Source organism: Pantherophis guttatus, chromosome 4 (assembly GCF_059756535.1).
Source record: "Pantherophis guttatus breed Tessera chromosome 4, ASM5975653v1, whole genome shotgun sequence".
NCBI lineage: Eukaryota > Metazoa > Chordata > Lepidosauria > Squamata > Colubridae > Pantherophis > Pantherophis guttatus.
Window position 1 is genome coordinate 155,893,608 of NC_142066.1, and position 21,141 is coordinate 155,914,748.

Below are 21,141 nucleotides of genomic sequence, written 5' to 3' on the forward strand. Positions count from 1 at the left end.
TGCACTCAACGTATAGTCCTCAATGGAACTGCATCTACATGGAGGGAAGTTATGCAATGGGGAACCCCAGGGCTCTGTTTTAGGCCCAGTGCTCTCCAACATCTTCATCAATGACTTGGACGAGGGGATAGATGGGGAACTCATCAAATTTGCAGATGACACCAAGCTGGAAGTAAGAGCCAACCTATCCAGAAGACAGGCTCAAGATACAGAAGGATCTTGACAGACTTGAACATTGGGCCCTATCTAACAAAATGAAAACTCAATGGTGAAAAAAGGAAGGTTCTACATTTAGGCAAGAAAAACCAAATGCACAGGTATAGCACAGGTGGTGCCTAGCTCAAAAGCACTAACTGCAAGAGGGGAAGTTTTCGTGGACAATCGTTTAAAGATGAGCCAGCTGTGTGCTGCAGCAGCCAAAAAAGCCAATGCAATCTTAAACTACATTAACAGGGAGATAGAATCAAGACCACGTGAAGTGTTAATTCCACTTTATAAGGCCTTAGTAAGACCACACTTGGAATACGGGATCCAGATATAAAAAAGATGTTGAGATCTTTTCTAGAAAGAGAAAGAGAAGAGCAAGAAAATGCAAAGAAGTTTTCCCTCCCTTCTGTCTTTCTCCTTCCTTATTTATAGAATCATAGGGCTCTTTTTTTAAAAAAAAAAAAATTAGTTCATTGCTCTAGAATTTTTTAATGGACGCTGGGACTCTTCCATTTGGAAATATCCAGAAACTGAGCTAAGCAAAGATATTGGATGATAGAAAGCAAAGGAAGCAAGAATCGTGCTAGAAAATAAGGTATTTCCAAGGCATGCATTTCCTCATCCAACTTTGTTCAAGCAGCTTCATCCTGGATGAAGAGAGGATCTCAGAAGAGTCTTTTAAGGATTTCACATTAGCAAAAAGAAAAATATTGCAATACTCTGAAAGCTGTGCTTTCGGAGTACTGTTTTTGACAGACTGAATGCAATTGCAATTCACCAACTGTTGTTAAGTTGGTGAATGGCAGTTTTTTAAGCCACAAGACTTTGCTTTCTTTGAGTGGGGGGGAATTATGTTGAACCCACCAATTCCATGATACCCCTGTGCTCTGTGAAAGGTGAGCTTCAGAATCTAAGGCAATTATAAGAACTGCAGAACAGTTTTTAAAATATATATATATATATATAAATTAATACAAACCGGGTACTCACAGAGAAATGATGCTTCAGCAGATGTTTCTTCAAGAAGAGAAACCTGCATGGAAAATGTGCTTCCCCATCAAAAAATAAAAAAACACACAATGCTTTGCAAAAAACCGAATCCTCTGCCAGTTTGGAAGGCAAACTTTCAGGCAAACTTTTAAACGCATCCTGTTCAACTCCGCCTTTCTGACAGCAAGGCAGCCCTTCTCCCCCTCCTCACTTTTCTGCAAACAGCTAAAGGCATCAATCCAGAACAGCCTCCAAATCACAGCATTTCCAAGAGGGATTTGCTCAATGTGTCAATCAAAAGAGAGGAGGGGGGAGGGAGGGAGAAAAGGGAGGTGGCTGGCTTTAAGACTTAATTCATGAATTGGTTTGGCTGAAAATGGGAAAGAGAAGGGGGGGGAGGAAAGGGGGAAGGAAAGGAAGGAGAAAGAAAAAGATGAAAGGAAAAAGAAAAGGAAAAAGAAAGAAAAGAAAAATGAACAACTGAGGAAGGAAAGAAAAAAAGGAAAAAAGGAAAGAAAGAAGAAAAAAGATGAACAAGACTTAGGGAAGAAAGAAAAGAAAGAAAGAGAAAGAAAGAAAGAAAAGAAAAAGAAAGAAAGAAAAAGAATCCAAACTCCCTTTCTTAAACCCTCCTTAAAATCCCTCTGCTTAACTTTCTGCTTTTTACTTCCCTTCCACTAAGCTCAAAAATTAAGCCTGCCAGTCTGGGCCCTGGTAACGGATTTGAAGGACGGAAGGCATGACTAATGAGAACCATATGGGGAGCACGTGTCCAGGCAAAGCTGTGAGTGAAAACCTTTTGGGGGAAAAGGAAACACTGAAAAACCAGACAGAGATTTGAACAAAGCCAAAACTTTGGTCCGGAGGAAACCCCACCGTGCACCTGGTGATGGATGTACCTGGTGTTCAGCAGATCAAGAAAAAAAAAAAAAAAGAAAAAAGAAAAGAAAAAAGACTTGAAACTGACCGGAGCAGGATGTCTGGAATTCTGCATGGTAACAAAGACACACACACATCTATCTGTCCTTTTGCAAACAAAAGACAAAGGGTTTCCTTCAAGATTTGGCTCTGCTTCTTTTGTAATGGATTTAGAAGTTGCATTTTTTGGGTGGCTGGACTGCCGAGGGGGTGGGGGGGGGGAAACTCCTTCGGGAACAGGGGAGGCCTGCCAAATGATAAGGGGCGATTTGGGACCCTGCATCGTTTGTAAAAAAAAAAAAAAAAAATGGGAAAAAAGATTTTGGAAGCCACGCCAGCGAGCGCAGCCGCTTTGCTGGAATTGAGGAATTACGGTGTTATAAAAAGGGAGTTTACTCAAGCCACGATTCAGCTGGAGGAGGAGGCTCATTAAAGCAGCTGCCACCTCTTTTTCCTGGCACCCAGTAAGTCTTATCTGACAGCGAGAACAATTAATCAATGGAAGGACTTCCCTCCAGAAATTGTGGGTGCTCCATCCCTGGAGGTTTTTAAGAAGTGACCGGACAGCCCACCTGTATGAAATGGTATAGGGTCTCCCCTGCTTGAGCAGGGGGTTGGACTAGATGACCTCCAAGGTCCCTTCCAGCTCCAGGATTCTATGATTCAACCAACCTCTTAGTTGTGCTTTCCTCCCTCCGTAGCTGGTACCAGATTATCAACAAATCCTGTAGGTGACTTTGTTGCATGTCCCTGGGTGACTTTGGGCCAATCACCAGGAGACTGGGAGTTCTAGTCCCGCCTTAGGCATGAAATCCAGCTAGGTGACTTTGGGCCAATCACCAGGAGACTGGGAGTTCTAGTCCCGCCTTAGGCATGAAATCCAGCTAGGTGACTTTGGGCCAATCACCAGGAGACTGGGAGTTCTAGTCCCGCCTTAGGCATGAAATCCAGCTAGGTGACTTTGGGCCAATCACCAGGAGACTGGGAGTTCTAGTCCCGCCTTAGGCATGAAATCCAGCTAGGTGACTTTGGGCCAATCACCAGGAGACTGGGAATTCTAGTCCCGCCTTAGGCATGAAATCCAGCTAGGTGACTCTGGGTCAATCACCAGGAGACTGGGAGTTCTAGTCCCAGCTTAGGAACAAAACGCAACTGGATGACTTTGGGCCAGTCCCTCTCTCTCTCTCAATCTTGTAGAATTGTTGCTGTGCGTAAAATAGCCAGGAAAAAAAAAAAGAGTACAGGTAGTCCTCAACTTAATGACCGCAAATGAGCCCAAAATTTATGTTGTTAAGCAAGAAACTTGTTAAGTGAGCCTTGCCCCATTTTACGATTTTTCTCGCCACGTTGGTTAAGTGAATCACTGCAGTTGTTAAATGAGTAACACGGTTGTTAACTGAATCTGGTTTTCCCCATTGACTTCGCTTATTAGAAGGTCACAAAAGGGGATCATGTGACCCCAGGCCACTGCAGCCGTCATAAATGTGAACCAGTTGTCGAGCGTCAAATGTAAGTCATGTGACCATGGGGATGCTGTAAGTATGAAAAATGGTAACTCTTTTCAGTGCCGTTGCAACTTCGAACGGTCACTAAGCAAATTGCTGTAAGTCGAGGACTACCTGTAATTGGCCACCTCCAGTTATTTATGAAAAAAATGATAAAGGGACAAGGAATAAATGAAATAAAAATAAATAAGTCAGAGAAACTATATGGGTTGGCAAGATGCCAGGCACCAAATTAGGCCAACCTGCAATTGAAGACTAATTTGTGGTTACAAATAGTCCTCAACTTACGACCATTTGTTTAGTAACTGTTTGAAGTTACAACAGCATTGAAAAAAGTGACTTATGACCATTTTTCACACTTAATGACTGTTACAGCATTTCCAAAGCCACGTGGATCAAAATTCAGAAGCTTGGCAACTGACCCATATTTATGACGGTCGCGGTGTCCTGAGATCACGCCATTCCCTTATTGTGACCTTCCGATAAGCAATCAACGGGGAAGACAGATTCACTTAACAACTGTGTGGCTAACTCAACTACAGTGATTCACTTAACAACGGTAGCAAGAAAGGACATAAAATGGAGCGAAACTCACTTAACAACCATCTCACTTAGCAATGGAAATTTGGGTCACAACTGTGGTCATAATTTGAGGACTATCTCTAATTCAAGATATGGGATGTCGGGTTCACTTAATGACCACATATTTCACTTAACAACTGCAGTAAAATCAGGCGTGAAACACTTAACAATCATCCTGCTTAGCAACCTAAATTCTGGCCCCAGTTGTGCTGGTGAGGACTAACTAGGTTTTCTAAAAAATAATAATTTAAAAAATATTTTCAAAAATGTGCCCTTTGGAATCGAACCGTAAAATCATTTTCAGAGTTTGCCTTGGATTCCACAGGACTTAAAAAGTCTAAAACTTCTAGTCTTAAAAGATGATTGGCTGGATTTCAGGTTGAAAAATTAAGAGCCGGTACAATTAGTCCTCAACTTATGACCACCACGGAGCTCAAAATTTCTGTTGTTAAGTGAGACATTTGTTAAGTGAGTTTTGCCCCATTTTACGACCTTCCTTGCCACAGTTGTTAAGTGAATCTGGCTTCTTCTATAACTTTGCCTGTCAGAAGGGCGCAAAATGTGACCAGGGACACTGCAACCGTCATAAAATTGGGACAGTTGCCAAGCGTCTGAATTTTGATCACATGATCATGGGAATGTTGAAACGGTTGTACGCGTGAAAAATGGTCCTGAGTCTCTTTTTCTCAGTGCCATTATAACATAGTCACTAAACGAACCGTTGTAAGTTGAGGACTACCTGTGAGGTCAGATGTGGGAGGCAGCATAAGCTCCGAATTCGGACAAGCAAAGCCAGAAGAGATAAATAGACCGAAGGGAGGAAATCGGGAACAAGGAGAGGAACTGTATAAAATCAGAATAAACAAAGGAAGGACAGAGATAAAAGCAGGAAAAAGACACTGCAGGAGGCTGGCTGGAGTAGACAATCTGCCAAAGAATTAATTGCAAAGTTATTTTTTCTTTTTCTTTTTCAGCAGTTGCAACCATTGTACGTGGGGAGATAAGCTTCTCAGACTCCGCACAGGAGATGCTTTTACCAAGCAGTGCTGATAGCCCTGTTACATTCCATTACACCGAATCCTCGACTTACAACAATTCGTTTAGTGACGGGCTGAAGTTGCAAAGGGCCCTAGAAACAGTGGAGTTTTTACTGGCGTAAGCTGGGATGAACAAAGGAGAGAAGGCAAGGAAGGATGGATGGAAAAGTGGAAGGGAGAGAGAGAAGGAGAAAGGAAGGAATGAAAGGGGGAGGGAGGAAAAGGACGAGGGTGAAGGGAGGGGAAGGGAAAAAGAGAAGGAAAGGAGGAAGAGGAAGGTTGCCTGAAGACTGGATCACTTCAACTGGATTAAATTTTAAGGAAGAGGAAAGATAGATGAAAGGAAGGAAAAAGAGGGAGACAGAGAAGAAAGAAAGCAAAAGAAAAAAACAGAGAAAGAAGAACGAGAGAGAAAAGAAAGGAAGAAAAAAAAAGAAAAAGAGGAAGGAAGGAAAAAGAAAGGAAAGAGATAGATCAAAGGAAGGAAAGGGAGAGACAGAAGGAAGAAGGGAAGGAAGAAAAAAGAAAGGAAGGAAGGAGAGAGAAAAAGGTAGGAAGAAAAGAAGGAAGGAAAGAAAGAGAAAGAAAAAGAAAGGAAGGAAGGGAAAGAAACAAAACCAAAGGAAGGAAAGAGAAAGAGTACAAAGGAAAGGAAAGAAGAAAGAAAGAAAAGAGAAAAAAGGAAGGGGAGGAAGGAGAGAAAGAGAGGAAGGAAGGAAGAAAGAAGAAAGAAAAAGAAAGAAAGATCAAAGGAAAGAAAGGGAAAGACAGAGAGAAGAAAGAAAAGAAGAGTGGAAGGAAAAAAAAGAAGGAAGGAAGGAAGGAAAAAAAGAAAGAAGGAAGAAAAATTTATTTCTCCTGGAGAAACTGGTCTTAAATGATCGACCTACCCAGTATGCAACTGGTTGGACTGGGAGAGAATGTAAGGAACTCGAGAGCTCTCCACGATGCAGAATAGGTCTGACTCGGTTTCCCTCTTGGTGCTTCTCTATCCGACGTCTGTAAGCCGGAGAAACTGGATCAGATCCGTTTTTCTGACTCGGCGGGGGTCCAAGGGATAGTTCTGCACACCAAAACAGCAGTGTATCTTTCTGACAGATAGTCCTCGACTTATAACCATTCGTCTAAGGTACGACGGCGTTGAAAAAAGTGACAAGGCCGGGGATCTCACTTACGACTGTCCCACATCCCTACAGTCACATGACTGCAACTCGGGCACTTGGCAACTGTCATGCACTTACGACGATCGCAGCATCCCAGGGTCACATGATCCTCTGCAACCTTCCTGGGCGGCTCCCGACAAGCAATCAATGACGGGAAGCCGGATTCACTTAACGACCATGTGGTTCTCTTCCGAACTGCCATGATTCACTTAACAACAGTGGCAGAACAGCTTGTAAAATCAGGTGGAACTCACTTAACTGCCTCGCTTCGTGACGCAATGGCCTCCGCTATGGTCGTAAGTCAAGGACTCCCCGTATTTCTCAACGACAGGCATTTTTCAGAGTTACTGCCTCTGAATTTGGAAGTTCCTCTAAACACCATTCCTCCTTTTAGACACCCAAGTAATACAGCTGGTCCTCAACTTACCACCATTCGTTTATAATGACTTACAGCGGCACTCAGAAAAGTGGCTTATGGCTGTTTTCCCGCACAGTCATGTGATTGAACTTCAGACACTTGGCAAGGCAAGTGGCTCGTATTTATGGTCGCTGAAGGGTGTCACGTCCCAATGGGAAGGTTTGCAACCTCCCGACAAGGGAAGTCAATGGGGAAGGCCAGATTCACTTAACGACCGTCCTACTAACTTGCCTCCCTTAACAACTCTGGCAAGACAAATCTTAAAAACAAAACTCACTAAACCACTTTTCTTGCTTAACAAAACAGAAAGGTTGGGCTCAACGGCAGTCGTAAGTCGAGGACTACTCTACGCCAGGCCTTCGGCACCAATAAATAGCACAACCCACCCAGAGCAAAGAAAATATTTAAATATATACATATATATATATATATATATATATATATATATATATATATATATATATATATATATGTAGGTCTTTGGTTATTCGGGTCTTCTCCCACGTAAAATTGGAAGTGTCTTATATATATATATATATATTATATAGTTTTTGTTTGGGAATTTAGAGGATTCTGAGCTGTGATCTTAGCCAGGATTTTAAACATTTTAACTAACAAACTTATAATGACGCGGGAAAACACCCGAGATTTTAACTTTTTACATATACAATTCACTAGTTTCTGGGCTTTTTTTTCTTTTTCTGGCAGCCAGCAGACCCTTTGCTGCCCATTGGGGTCTTCTGGCTGCCAGAAAAAGAAAAAGAAAAAGAAAAAGAAAAAAAAAGCCCAGAAACTAGTGAATTGTGATTTCACTGAACTAGGGCTGCATAATATCTTGGTTTACGTAGGTAGAACCTGGCTAAAGAGACATACACACAAAACCTACGAAAAAGAAAGAAACATATATATATATATATATATATACACATACCTATCGACCTGTTTACTTTCGGGTGAGGCAGCCGTATGCAAACTGCCTAAAAACCAGCTTTTGATGCCGTCAGAATGAACAGGACGGAGGTCAAACTGATCGTTGTCATTAATTATAATCGTCCCTAATTAATTACGATCATCAGCATCACGTCTGCTAGTTAGCCCTGGTTTTCAAGTAGTGGGCCAGAGGGTGGAAACAGAATATCCAAGAGAATAAAGCGTTAATTAAGACCAGCAACCTCAACTGAATCAATTTAGACCGACTGACCCATCTGAGTCAGTCACATTAGACTCCCCGAGGTCAGCGATCCGAAAGTGACTCGGTTGCCCCATCGATCGTCCCCCGCGGGACGCTTGCGCCGCTCAGCGGGGTATTAAAATCACCGAAGTGACACTATAGGGAGGGAGGCAAGCATGAAAGACCACCAAGACAGCGCGGGAAAAATTAAATTTTTGGTCTTTGGGAAATATAGGTAGCCCTCCACTTACAACGGTTCACTTAGTGACAATTCGAAGTTACAACAACATTGAAAATAGTGACTCAGGATCATTTTTTCACACTTACGACCATGGCAGCATCCTCATAGTCACATGGTTTACCTTTGCTTGATCACTGACTCGTATTTATGACGGTCGCAGTGTCCCACGGGCCATGCGATTCCCCTTTGTGACCTTCTGACAAGCAAAGTCGATGGGGAAGCCGGATTCACTTAACAACCGAGTTACTCATTTAACAACTGCGATGATTCACTTAACAAACGTGGCAACAAAGGTCGTAAAATGGGGCAAAAGTCACTTAATAAATGTCTCACGTAGCAACAGAAATTTTGGGCTCCCTTGTGATCGTAAGTTGAGGACTACCTGTATAAACACGTAGTGGACAAAATTACAGATAGTCCTCGGCTTATGGCCACAAAGGAACCCCAAATTTCTGTTGCTATGTGAGACATTTCTGAAGTGAATTTCTGAAGTGAATTTTTGCCTCGTTTTACAACCTCTTTTGCCACAGCTGTTAAGTGAATCATTGAAGTTGTTAAGTTAGTCACACGGTTGTTAAATGAATCTGGCTTCCCCATTGACTTTGCTGGTGAGAAGGGTCACAAAGGGGAATCAGGTGATCTTGGAACACTGCAGCCGTCATAAATACGATCCAGTTGCCAAGCGTCTGGATTTTGATTGACCTTAGGGGTGTTGCAACGGTCGTTAAGTGTGAAAAAGGGTCATATGTCACTTTTTTCAATATCGTTCTAACTTCAAACAGTTACCGAACAAATAATGTAATTCGAATATTATCTGTATTGTTTTTATAAGCCAGACCTTCCTCGAGTTACGAGTTCAGCCACGTTCAAAGTTTTTGTCTGAAAAAACTTCCCCTTTGTGACCCAGACTTCGCTTCCTGCCCTTACAAGCATCGAACCGAGATTTATTTATTTACTGCCGCCAAAACTACAGCGGTGTTTATTTATTTCAAAAGCCTCCTATGATGCAGGAAATGGGCCAAATTAACTATAGATAGTCCTCGAATTATGGCCACCGTTGGGCCCAATATTTCTGTTGCTAAGCGAGACAGTTCTTCAGTGAGTTTTGGCCCATTTACGTCTTTTCTGGCCACAGTTGTTAAGTGAGTCACATGGTTGTTAAATGAATCTGGCTTTCCCCATTGATTTGTCTTGTCAGAAAGTAGTCATAGAACATGGGACACGGCGACGGTCATAAATATGAGTCGGTCGCTAAGCATCTGAATTTTGATCACATGACCATGGGGATGTTGCGATGGTCGTAAGTGTGAAAACGGTCGTAAGTCACATATTTACCAGTGGCTTTGTAACTTTGAACGGTCACTAAATGAATGGCTACCTGTATTAAACGACCCGTATTTGCTGCCTGATTCTCAATGACTATGGCCATATGATGTAACTGAGCCTGACAATTACAGTTCTAACCCACGACGGTCGTAAAATGAGTCATCACCTAACCAGTTGGGTTTTATGAAGAGGAACACAAATTGCAATATTTGCGGATTATCTAGTATTCATTTTGGAGGAATCACAAGTTACAGGATCAAAATTATTAGCTCAAATAGAGAATTATGGAAAAGGGTCTGGACTGAAAATAAATAAAGAAAAAACAAAAATTTTGGAGAAAAACACTACAGAAAAACAAAAATGAGAGATAGAAGAGACATTAGACATACAAGTGGTGGAAAAAGTTAAATATTTAGGAATATATTTGACTTCAGGATGTGTAACGATTAAAGAACACAATTATTATAGACTTAAAAAACAAATTGAGAGAGACTTGGAGAAATGGATGAATCCTCAATTGTCACTTATGGGAAGGATAGCAATAATAAAGATGAATATATTACCAAGATTATCATTTCTATTTCAGACAATACCGATAAAAATCAAAAAGACTTATTTTCAACATTTAAATAAGATAATAAGGAAATTTATATGGCAAACCAAAAAAGCAAGAATAAGTTTAAAAAGGCTTCAGGATACGAGATTACGAGGAGGATTGGGACTCCCGAATTGGGAACTATATTACCAAGCAATTACAGTTCTAACCCACGACGGTCGTAAAATGAGTCATCACCTAACCGGTTGGGTTTTATGAACCTTTTTCTGCGGCTGTCTTTAACTGAAAACTGCGGTCATTAAATGAAAAGCTATGACTCCCCCCCCCCTTTTTTTTTTTGCTGGAAACCAGAAATAAAACTGGAAATAAAACTGTTCAAAGTTACGACAATGCTGAAACGTGACTTATGACCGGTCCTCACGCTTACGACCATTGCAGAATCCCCATGGTTACGAGACCAATATTTGGGCGTTTGGTATCTTGCTCATATTTATGATGGCTGCGGTGTCCTGAGGTCCTTTGCAACCATCTCAAACAACTTCTGATAACCAATGGGGGAAACCAGATTCGTTTAAAGTCTGCGCAATTCACTTAACAACTGTGGCCCCTCCAAAAATGGGTTGTAAAATCATGCATGACTGATGTAACAATTGCCTTGCTTAGCAACAGAAATGTTGGGCTCAATTGTGGTTGTAAATCAAGGACCAGCTGTAAATGAAGAACAGTACGTCACACACAAATACAGGTAGTTGTCAACGGTTCACTTAATGACCATTCAAAGTTGCAACTGAAAAAAAAATGTCTTAGGACCGTTTTTTCACGCTTAATGACCATTGCAACATCCCCATGGTCAAATGATTTACACTGCTTGACAACTGACTCATATTTATGACGGTTGCAGTGTCCCAGGGTCATGTGATCCCATTTTGTGACCTTCTTTCAAGCAAAGTCAATGGGGAAGCCAGATTCACTTAACAACCGAGTTACTAATTTAACGACCACAGGGATTCACTTAACAAATGAGGCATGGTATGTCATATAATGGGGGCAAAAATCACTTAAGAAATTTATCACTTAGCAACATAACTGTTGGGCTCGATTCAGGTCATAAATCAAGGACTGCCTGTAAACTCCTTTGAGCATAGAAAATTTATGTTCCAGAATTATTCCAAGCTTCTGCTGGGAAACCTTGAGAATTCGCTTCACCCCCACCCCCAAACTGAGATAATTTTGGGGAGTTTTGCCAAGCTACACACCCAGAGAACAGCAACAGACCGCAAAACGACAACATTTCAGGTAGTTTAGACGGAGCGATGCAAAATAGCAGGAAGCAAAGTCAAAATATTTGGTCTGGAAAGCAGCTAACTGTCTATTTCAGAGCAAAATTTAGGTTTTTCAGCAGGCAAACAATCATTAGACAGAAAATGCAAAAACTTTTCAGGGTCAAAAGAAGAAAGATTTGCACCCTTGGACAAAGAATGTCTCCAAAAATGAGATCTTGCCGAGTTAATAAAAATAATAGTTAACATTTATAAATAGCCTTCAATTTATGGCCACAATATGACCGCAACATTTTCTGTTGCTAGGTGAAAAAGTTGTTAGGTGAATCCTACCTCCTACGACCTTTCTTGCCATAGTGGTTAAGCAGATCCCTGCAGCTGTTAAGTGAATCAGGTGGCCATTAAATGAATCTGGATTCCCCCATTGACTTTGCTTGCCAGAAGGCCGAAAAGGGATTGCGTGAATTTGGGACACCATAATTGTAATAAAAATAAAATTAGTAGCCAAGTCCTCAAATTTGGATCACATGACCACGGGGAAGTTGCAATGGTCCTAAGTGCGAGGACCAGTCATAAGCCACCTTTTACATTGCCACTGTAACTTCAAACAGTCACTAAACGAATGGTTATAAGTCGAGGACTACCTAAAGTTAATTAGGTATTATTTTATTAAATTTATATGGCTTTTCAGTTCGCTGAGCAATCCTGGGCAGCTACAGACTCAAAACATTCACAGAATCTTAACATTCTATTCCAGGGATACTGGAGATCATCTAGCCCAACCCTCCTGGCTAGGGAATTCTGGGAGTTGCAGTCCACCCATCTTAAAAGGGGCCAGATTGGCAAAACCATTCTTGAGAAAGATGTGTTAAAACAGATTCTACCTTCAAGCAGATAGTGGTAGCCTTCGACTTAGAACCATTCACTTAGTGACCGTTCAAAGTTACAACAGTACTGAAAATAGTGACATAACCGTTTTCATGCATCTGTTGCACGATCACCCATGATCACATGATCAAAATCCGGACTGCTTGGCAACTGACTCATATTTATGACGGTTGCGGTGTTCCCAGGGTGTTGTGGTCCCCTTCGGACAAGCCATGTAGATGGGGAAGCCAGGTCCCACTTAACAACTGCCATGATTCGCTTAACAACTGTGGCAAGAAAGGCTGTAAAACGGGGCAAAACTCACTTAAAGCTCACTGTCTTGCTTAGCCACAGAAATTTGGGGTTCAATTGTAGCCGTAAATCGAGGATTACCTGTATGCGATCCTGCATCCATTGTAAATAACATGATTGGTTGCCCACAGCCCAAATGTTGATCAAGCATGTTTTCAGGGCTGTCGTAACTTCAAACAGTCGCTAAACAAAAGGTTGTAAGTTGAGGACTACTTCTTTGGTGTAAAATCCACCAATAACCAAAATGATGCTGTCTCCTCCACCCCCATGGCACTCCTGCTTACCACTCCTGCCCCCCCTCAAAAAAGCATTAAAGAGACCATCTCCCCCCCCGTCCCACCCACCCCCATCCAAAGGTGGCCAGCTACTCCATCAAATTCCTTGCCAACGAAAACAACTCTTGGGATGGGCGGGCGAGAATGAAAATCAGGAAATATTTCTCCACGATTGTTTCTTTTCCTCTGTTCTCGGTCCAGAAACAGCCCTGCTAAAATCAAACTGCGCACAAAAGGAAGAGAAAGAGAGAAAAAAAAAGAGAGTTCCCCTGCCCCAACTCAGAAAAAGAAAGTGGGGGGGGGGAAATCAAATCTTTTCTTTTGAAAAGTCATTTTCCCGTCCTGCAACGGCGCTCTGAAAACAGAAGGTCTGGGTCGCATTAAATGCGTCGGGGGAAACTCGTTGGGCCCTCGGTGTCACTCTCGAAACTTAAATAACAGGAAATAATTTCTCCTATCTGGCTATTTTGCTAAGTTCCCACCCCAATTTTTAATAACCAGGGCTTTTCCTGGAGATTCCTTTCGGACGAATTATTAAAGAAATGGAAGGAAACCGAGGGCGTTTTAAGAGAGCTGGGGGTCGCCCCCTCTTCCCGGCATAGCTGGGGTGGGATCCAAGACTGGTTTGTGCAGGCAGTCCCCGACTTACGATCACGATGGAGTCCCAAATTTTTGTGTCTAAGAAAGATAGCTGTTGTGAATGAATCAATAAGGTAAAGGTTCCCTTCGCACATATGTCCTAGTTGTTCCTGACTCTAGGGGGCGGTGCTCATCTCCGTTTCAAAGCCGAAGAGCCAGCGCTGCCCGAAGACGTCTCCGTGGTCATGTGGCCGGCATGACTCAACGCCAAAGGCGCACGGAACGCTGTTCCCTTCCCACCAAAGGTGGTCCCTATTTTTTCTACTTGCAATTTTTTTACGTGCTTTTGAACAGGTTGGCAGAAGCTGGGACAAGTCACAGGATCTCACCCCATTACGTGGCACTGGGGATTCGAACCGCTGAACTGCCGACCTTTCGATCGGCAAGCTCAGCGTCTTAGGCACTGAGCCACCTGTCCCTACAAATGAATTGATAGATCGAAGTTAAAAAAAAATAGAAAAGGATGACTTTGGCCCATAAAAATGGGGTGCTGAGGAGAAATTGCTTGTTCCCCACTTTTGAAAGAGGGAGACCGTAAGATGGGATTTCAAATAGTCCTCGACTTACGACCACAACTGAGCCTAACGTTTTCGTTGCTAAGCTAGACATTTGTTAAAAGTGAATTTTGCACCATTTCACAACCTTCCTTGCCAAAGTTGTTAAGTGAACAACTGCCGTTGTTTAAGTGAGTCACATGGTCGTTAAGCAAATCTGGCTTTCCCCATCAACTTTGCCTGTCATAAGGTCGCCATCACGTGACCCTGGGACACTGCAACCGTCATAAATACAAGTCAGCTGTCAAGTGTCCAAATTTTGATCCCATGACCCTGGGGAATGCCGCAACGGTTGTTAAATGAAAAACAGTTGTTTTTCAGTGCAGTTCCAACTTTGAATAGTCACTAAGCAAACCGTTGTAAGTCGAGGACTACCTGTAACGGGGAGAGAGGAAAAGGAAGATGGCAGAGATGTTCGGGGAGAGGGAAATCTAACGAAGATTCAAAGCTAACTCTCTTCTGGGGTTTGAATTCAAGGTTGCAAAGAATTCCTGAGCTGAGAACAGTCCAACTTTGCAAATTTGGGAACCGAAAAAATTGCTGGGACTCGTCTCTTTGCAACAGAGGCACCGGCAGCTGATTGGCAGCCCTTTAAACACGGCAAGTGGTCCCCGACTTACGACCATTTGTTTAGCAACCATTCGGAGTTACAATGGCACTGAAAAAAAGGACTTGCAGCCAGTCCTCGCACTTATGACCATCACAGCATCCCCGGCGTCCCATGATCCAAATTCGGATGCTTAGAACCCGGCAAGTACAGGTACTCCTCGACTTACTGCAGTTTACTTAGTGACCCTTCAAAGGGCTCTAAAAAAGTGACTTACGACCGTTGTTTCACACTTACGACCGTTGCAGCATTTCCCCACAGCTACATGATCCAAATTCAGACACTTGGCCATCGATGTGTATTTATGATGGCTGCAGCATCCCAGGGTCATGTGATCCCTTGGCAAAGTCCATGGGAAAAGCCAAATTCAATTTACAACCCTGCTACTCACTTGGCAACTGCTATGATTCATTTAACAACGGTGGCGAGAAAGCTGATAAAATGGGGCAAAACTCACTTGAAAACTGTCTCGCTTAGCAACACCAATTTTGGGCTCATTTGTGGTGTGATACCTATACCATTCCAGACAAAATGGCTTGTGGTCATAACTCAAGGACTACTAACTACCGTAGTACTTACTAATCCGTGGAACAACTTCCCTCCAGAAGTTGTGGGTGCTCCATCACTGAAAGTTTTCAAGAAGAGATTGGACAGCCATTTGTCTGAAATTTATTTATTTGTTTATATTTATATACCGCCCTTCTCCCGAAGGACTCGGGGCGGTGAACAGCCAACAGATAAAACACAAGAAATACAAAATTTAAAAACAACATTAAAATCCAATTAAATTAATTTGGCCCACAATGGTATAGGGTTTTCCTGCCTGAGCAGTGGGTTGGACTAGATGACCTTCAAGGTCCCTTCAAATTCTGTTAGTCTATTCCCGCGATGGCGAACCTATGGCACGCTTGCCAAGGTGGCACGTGGAGCCATATCAGTGGGCACACGAGTGTTGCCCTAGCTCAGCTGCAGCGCGCATGCCCATGCCGGCCGACTGAATTTCGGGCCTCCCGGTCCCACCGGAAGTCGGCAAAGAGGCTGTTTCTGGCCTCTGGAGGGCCTCCAGTAGAGGCCCGTTTTTTGCTCTCCTCAGGCAGGCTCCAGAGGCTCCAGAGGCTTTCTAGGAGCCTGGGGAGGGCGAAAATGGCATTCCCCACCCCCCCTGAGGCCCTCTGGAGGCCGGAAATGGCCCATTGGCCTCCAGAGGGTGGGGAAGGCCATTTTCAGCCTCCCCAAGCTCCTAGAAAGCCTCTGGTGCCTGGGGAGGGTGAAAAAAGGGCCTACTGGGCCCACCGTGTCATCGCGTGCCAAAAGCAGGGGGAATGCGGGGAATCGTATGCACAGGGCGCATTGAATTATGGACATGGGCACACATGCGAACGACCCCCCCTGCGCTCCCCCCACTTTTGGCACGTGACGACAAAAAGGTTAGCCATCACTGGTCTATTCTATAATATTCGACCCCTGCCTTGGCAAACACACCCAGTTCTATGGGGATACATGGGGTTGACCTTTCCCAGACACCATCTTCCCCGTGGCCATTGTTCTTCCCGCCATGCAGTTATTTGGCGCGCGCACTGCAATTTCCCGTACAGAATCGGCTGCCTTCTCCCTCCAGGTGTGCAAGAGAGCAACAAGCCAACATCTGATGCACACAGATCTTAGTTTGCTTCCTCTTGGAAAGAAAAGGACTCTAGAGATAGTCCTTGACGCACGACGCCTATTGAGCCCAAAATGTCCCTTGCTAAGTGAGACAGGGGTTAATGTGAGCGCTGCCCCGTTTTACAGCCTCTCTTGTCGAGTGAAACACTGCAGTTGGTGACATGGTCGTTAAGCGAATCTGGCTTCCCCATTGACTGCTTGTCAGGATCGCCTGACCCCGGGAAGCTGCGACCGTCATAAATATGAGCCACCAAGCGTCTGAATTTTGATCACATGACCCTGGGGATGCTGGAATGGTCAAAGGTGTGAAAAACGGCCATAAGTCATTTTTTTTCAGTGCCGTTGTAACTTCAAACGGTCACTAAATGAGTGGTGCTAAGTCAAAGACTACCTGTACATTTCTTCCCCCCATTCTTCTACGGTCCAAGAAATCCCAATCTCTTTCAGCCTTCATTTTTAAGGGAGGGTGGGGGAAATCTTAACAGACAGAGTTGGGGTGTCCACTCCAACTCTGAGAGGAGGAGGAGGAGGAAGAAGAGGAAGAAGAAGAAGAAAAAGAAGAAGAAGAGGAGAAGGAGGAGGAGGAGGAGGAGGTGGTGGTATAGAGGAGAGGAGGAGGAAGAAGAAAGAGGAGGAGGAGGAGAAGAAGAAGGAGAAAGAAGGAGGAGGAGAAGAAGAAAGAGGAGGAGGAAGAAGGAGAAGGAGAAGAAGAAGAAGAAGAAGAAGAAGAAGAAGAAGAAGAAGAAGAAGAAGAAGAAGAAGAGGAGGAGGAAGAGGAAGAAGAAGAAGAAAAAGAAGAAGAAGAGGAGGAGAAGGAGGAGGAGGAGGAGGTGGTGGTGGTGTAGAGGAGAGGAGGAGGAAGAAGAAAGAGGAGGAAGAGGAGAAGAAGAAGGAGAAAGGAGGAGGAGGAGGAGAAGGAGAAAGAGGAGAAGGAAGAAGGAGAAGGAGAAGGAGAAGGAGAAGGAGAAGGAGAAGGAGAAGAAGAAGAAGAAGAAGAAGAAGAAGAAGAAGAAGAAGAAGAAGAAGAAGAAGAAGAAGAAGAAGAAGAAGAAACAACTCAATTATGTTGACCAAGACCAAGGTGGGGATAAATCAAATGTAGAAGATCTAGCTGGTCACCAAGAGTCAACACCAACATGATGGACCATAACTCATCAATCGTTGAAAAAACTCAGGATCCCTTGAGAAATCCATAATAATGAGAAAGGTGGAAGGAAAGAGAAGAACAAAACAATCAGCAGCAAGGTAGATTAACTCAGTTATGGTGGCAACCACATGAAAATCTCAAGGACGAGCTTGAAGACAGATTCTCCTGGACAAAGTCCATCTATATGGACACTGAGAGTCACCCCCAGATTGATGGCACCTACGACAAATTTTAATTAATTTTAAGGATTAATAAATCTGAAACGAATAAATTGATATGAAAGAACAAAAACTGGAGGGAATCTTGTCCGTTCTCAAAAGTATCATAAATTCAAGTGGTCCATGCCTCCCTCCCTCCCCCATGAACTGTGTCCAATTTACCTTAGCATTTACTTCTATTGTAAAAATCTTCCTGTTGACATACGACAATCTCCCTGCCACCTATTCTCATAAATCAAAAAAGGATCTGAAGAATCATGAATTGTAGAGTTGGAAAGGACCACAAATGGTAGAGGTGCTCCTGCTTGGACTGGACTAGAAGTCCTCCGAGGTCCCTTCCCACTCTATTATTCTTTTCTGCAGTATCCATGACACCCTCTTTGACAGATGATATCCATCCTTCGTTTGAGGACCCCCTGGTGATGGATAATCCCCCACTCCTGTTCCACCAGCTAACCATTTGTGGTCTCAAGAAGTTCCTCCTGAACCTTGTTCTTCATCATTTCGACACCCTGCATCTGATTCTACCTTCTAGGGCAAAAAACCCAGAATAAATCCACTCCCTTCTCAGTGTGACAAGCCTTCATATATTCAACAATCCCTATCGCATCTTAATTTTTTAGGTCATATTTGGTTGACACATTGCATTTTGTGGTCAACACTTCTGTGTTTTGATCTGGCTAGTCAAGAATTAAATCAAAATTCAACTCTCATCCTATCTCCAACTCAAGCTTCTCCTTTAGAGACTTCAACATATCCAAACCTTAACTTTTCCTTGTGCAGTTTGGGTTTTAAACCTTTTATGCATCTTCGGAATCTTTCTTTGAAATTGCTTCAATTGGACAATGGCTGGTGCCAAAACTGGACAGTTGTCCAATTGGATTCTGTCTCAGGAGGGGAAAAAAAGGAGAAACTGGACATCCTAAATTCTAAACTGTACATGCATCCTCTGTTTTGCAATGTGCACAGTTTGCAAATCCGATTAATATTCAATGGGATCAAAAGATATGTAGCCACAGAGGCTACAGAGAGACATTTGCAGATACACACCACACCGGGAAGGGAAAAAAACAAACAGTTCAGAAATGTGTAAAATAAATCAATATTGGAATGGAATAGAATAATAAAACAAAACAATACAATACAATAACGATGCCTCTGAAAATTCTGAATTATTCCTTAACATGAAATAACTAAAGCAAAATTTTTATGGACCTATCCAATTTTTTTTCTTTTCTTTTTGTTTTTTTAAAAAAAAGAATATTTGCAAGGGTCACAAATTGCGAAGATTAAAAGGACTGCAAAAATTTGGAGGGCGGCACGGAGGTGACTTTAAAATGCTTTTCAAATTGTTAACAGAGAGATCAGACAGAGTTTGCAACCAGATCGAGATATTTGAATTTGAGGTGACTGCTGAGATCTCCCTCCTGAGCGAAGAAGGAGAAAGAGACACCTGGCAAGTAAACCTACCTTTTCCTGGAAGATCTGGGGATGGAGCACCTCAAGGTAAAGCCAAAGAAAGAGAGAGAGAGAGAGAGAAAGAAAGAGAGAGAGAGAGAGAAAGAGAGAGAAACGATGTGTGATTCACAACATGCGTCCTGAAGCTGATGCACCAGCAGGCTCCAGAAAAAAGACAGCAGGGATATTTCCTGGAGGTATTTACATAGATGTCTGTGTACACACACACACACACACACACACACACACACGACCGGAAGACCCAGCCAGCCACACACTCACATGCACGGACGCACAATTGTTGGAGGCAAGTTGAGTTTGTGCATCACTGCTCCCAGGTGGGACCTGCAAAGCATCTCAAAGCAAGGAAGGTAAAGAGATGTCCTTAAACATCTGTGCTTCTTCTCAGCCTTGGACCCTGGAAGACCTGTAGACTTCAACTCCCAGAATTCCCCAGCCAGCATACTGGCTGGGGAATTCTGGGAGTCGAAGTTCACTCATATTAAAGCATGCTGGCTTTGGGAATCTGGGAGTTGAAGTCCTCTCCTTAAAGCACATTGGCTGGGGGATTCTGGGAGTTGGAGTCCACCCCTCTTAAAGCATGCTGGCTGGGGGATTCTGGGAGTTGGAGTCCACCCCTCTTAAAGCATGCTGGCTGGGGGATTCTGGGAATTGGAGTCCACCCCTCTTAAAGCATGCTGGCTGGGGGATTCTGGGAATTGGAGTCCACCCCTCTTAAAACATGCTGGCTGGGGGATTCTGGGAGTTGGAGTCCACCCCTCTTAAAGCATGCTGGCTGGGGGATTCTGGGAGTTGGAGTCCACCCCTCTTAAAGCATGCTGGCTGGGGGATTCTGGGAATTGGAGTCCACCCCTCTTAAAGCATGCTGGCTGGGGGATTCTGGGAGTTGGGAGTCCACCCCTCTTAAAACATGCTGGCTGGGGGATTCTGGGAGTTGGAGTCCACCCCTCTTAAAGCATGCTGGCTGGGGGATTCTGGGAGTTGGAGTCCACCCATCTTCCAGTGGCCAACATTGAGAAACACTTTCATAGACCTCAAGTAAACGTAGAGTTCAGACATGAAGTGTGTGTTTATATATTTGTGCATTTGTGTGTGTGTTCACACTTGTGGGAAGGCGTGTATTTAATGGCACCCACTCGCTAAAAATCTATCAGCACCCTCTCCAACACTCAAAGAGAAACTGAAAGTCACAGAATACAGATAACCACAATACTTATAACCACAACTGAACCCAAAATTTCTGTGGCTAAGCGGAACAATTGTTAAGTGAGTGTTGCCCCATTTTACAACCTTTCTTGCCACAGTTGTTAAGTGAATCATTGCTGTTGTTTTTTTCAACGTTGCTGTAACTTCAAAAGGTGACTGAATCTATGGTTGTAAGTTGAGGACTACTCATAGCAGCCTTTTAAAAACTAAACCCTCACAAAGAAATGCAGATTTTAAGCCTGAATAAGCCTCCCTTGCAATAAAGTGGGATGTCTCGAACCCAAGACCGGACCTAGTTCCCAGCATCCATTTCTTTCACGATCTGCTCAATGAATCTCCAACCTTGATGGTTTCTCAGCAGGTTATAGAACGCCTAGCGCGAGATTTTTTTCCTCTCTGAAAATGCCGCCTTGTTTCAAAGCTGACAATATCTGGTCTTGGATTCCGGATTAAAATGCTTGCGGAGGCCTGAAGCATCGTTTGCTTCTGCAATGAGTCTTGTGAACGATGTCACTTGAGGGGATGCCAAACAAACAGAAGAACCTTTTTGGCTGCAAAGCGCCTGGCGGTGCATTGATGGAGCGATCTCCAGCTTCCACCTTGCACAAGGGAGGCCCTGTTCGGAGAACAAGGGCAGAGCCAGCAGGAAGGGGAGGGTGAAAGCATAGAATAAAATAAAACAATAAAATAGAGTAAGATAAAATAAAATATTAATATATTCTAAACGAATAAAATAAAAATAAAATAATAAAATAACACAAAATGAAACAAGAGAAAACAA

The 21,141-nt window shown here is 43.3% G+C and overlaps 1 protein-coding gene across 12 annotated transcripts in view; it reads right to left on the reverse strand.

Moving 5' to 3' along the window:
* Positions 1 to 21,141, reverse strand: part of GJC2 (gap junction protein gamma 2) — a 58,060-nt gene that overhangs the window by 8,078 nt on the left and 28,841 nt on the right. Inside the window, exons 1-2 of one of the 12 annotated variants that reach the window (XM_087893133.1) lie at positions 19,146 to 19,207; positions 1,198 to 1,240 (exon numbers count right to left, since the gene is read on the reverse strand). The exons of 8 other annotated variants lie outside the window; for them this stretch is intronic. The gene's annotated coding sequence lies outside the window, so the exon portion shown is untranslated. Of the gene's footprint in view, positions 1 to 1,197; positions 1,905 to 19,145; positions 19,311 to 21,141 lie in introns of those variants that run through there. 3 more of the 12 variants (XR_015734135.1, XR_015734136.1, XM_034442578.2) reach the window with 3 other exon arrangements.